This window comes from Bidens hawaiensis, unplaced genomic scaffold (genome assembly GCF_021521415.1).
Source record: "Bidens hawaiensis isolate Kalapana, Puna unplaced genomic scaffold, B.hawaiensis_p1.1 tig00002717_1, whole genome shotgun sequence".
Classification (NCBI taxonomy): Eukaryota; Viridiplantae; Streptophyta; class Magnoliopsida; order Asterales; family Asteraceae; genus Bidens; species Bidens hawaiensis.
This window is the reverse complement of record NW_027491146.1, coordinates 2,634,489-2,636,287: the sequence shown is the minus strand read 5'-3', so window position 1 is coordinate 2,636,287 and position 1,799 is coordinate 2,634,489.

Genomic DNA, 1,799 nt, shown 5'->3' with positions numbered 1-1,799 from the left:
TATCTTATGCCCCAACTCACCAGACTCTGCACAAACCGGGAACTTCACCCCAACTTTACCAACCTCTTTCTTTTTCTCTCGTCTATAACCCGCGAGTTCTCTTTCCAACTCTACAATTCTCTCTAATTCACTCGAGGCTGATTTAATTGATCCGGTGACCACTGTTTCCGTCTTCGTTCTGCAGCTTCCTCTGACTTGGAGTCTTCACACATAAACTCCAAAAAATCCTAGTCATCCTCCTCAGGCTGATTAAACAACTGACCATTACAAGAAGCCTTCAAATATTTTCTGTCCTCATATGTCAACCCGTCAATAAAAAACTTAACCAATTCCCACAACTCGATCTGATGGTGTGGGAACTTCCTAATCATTTCCTTATAACGAGTAAAGGACTCATGAAATAACTCACTCGGTAACTGTGAAAAATGTCGAATCTCCATTCGGGCCTCGATGGTCTTTGACTGTGAATAATACTCGTTAAGGAAAACCTGCTGCATCTTACCCCAGCTCTCAATATGGTGCATCGGTAGCGAGTTGAACCAGTGTTTTTCTTAGTCTTTTAGTGATAACTGGAACAACCGCAACCGAACCTCATCCTAATCGTATGTACCGTCACCGCTAGACCCGCAAATAGCTGAAAAATCTGACAAGTGTGAATACGGGTCTTCAGATCCCAGTCCGTGAAAGTGGGGAACTATGTTAATGTAGGACGGACGAGATTTGAATGTCGGTTGTCCCCGTATGTGAACCTGTGGAACAATCGGTGAGGCACCATCTGAAATAGCCGGTCTGAACCGACTATTAACACCCTGAACCGGAGGCCCATAATTCCTTCGTCTGGCCCTCGGTTCCTCAAAAGCTGGTCGGTTAACTTGAATTGGATGTCTTCGTTCCTCCCGATATCTTCCAACTCCATCTCTGTCTCGGTTTATGTTCCTCCACCTGTTACCTCTCACCCTGACCAGTTCCTCAACCTCCACAACCTCTTCAACATTCAAACCCGTTATTCCTTCTAATTCTCCAATCATCCCCATTACTGCCTTCATTCCTCAGTTCCCATTCCTCCTCATCTCCCTCTTCTTCATATTCAGTATGAATACTGACATGGTCAAAATCTCGAATAATCGGCTGTCGGTGACGAGGGGTATTATTCGGGGCTGATGGCCCGGGTTTGTCATGGTTTCGGTTTCGGTTTCTGGATTGTCGGGCTGAATTTTGGGGTTGCTGATTTGTGTTTATTGGTGGTAACTAGTCATTAGTGGGTGGATTTTGGTTATTCGGTGGGTTAGGCTCGGGTTGGAAAATATTGATCTCGGGTGGTGGGTTTTGGTTTTAATTCTGGTTTTGGTTCTGACCTTCCGTGTCTGGCTGCCTGATCTGAGCTCGGTTCTGCCGAGCTAAACGTTCAATCTCTGGCTCATAAATCAATGGAGAACCTCTTCTTGAATTGCGGGTGTGCATAAACCTGTTACCTGCACAACTAACACACCCCGTATAAAACGGGAAAATAAAACTAAACTAAAATTAAAAACAAAAACTAAATTAAACTAAACTAAACAAAGAAATAAATTAATCACAAAAACACTAAGCGCACTAACTCCCTGGCAATGGAGCCATTTTAATGCTACACTGTCGCTATCTAGTCAAAAACAATATAAATCAGTGTCCAAATCACCTTAAACTAGTTAGGGTAAGTAGGGTGTCGAACCACGAGGAGTATGTATCGCCTAAAGATTCTTCTATTCCTCTCACTTTCAATCCTTTTAATTAACTTACTCCTAATTACTTGAAAACACTTT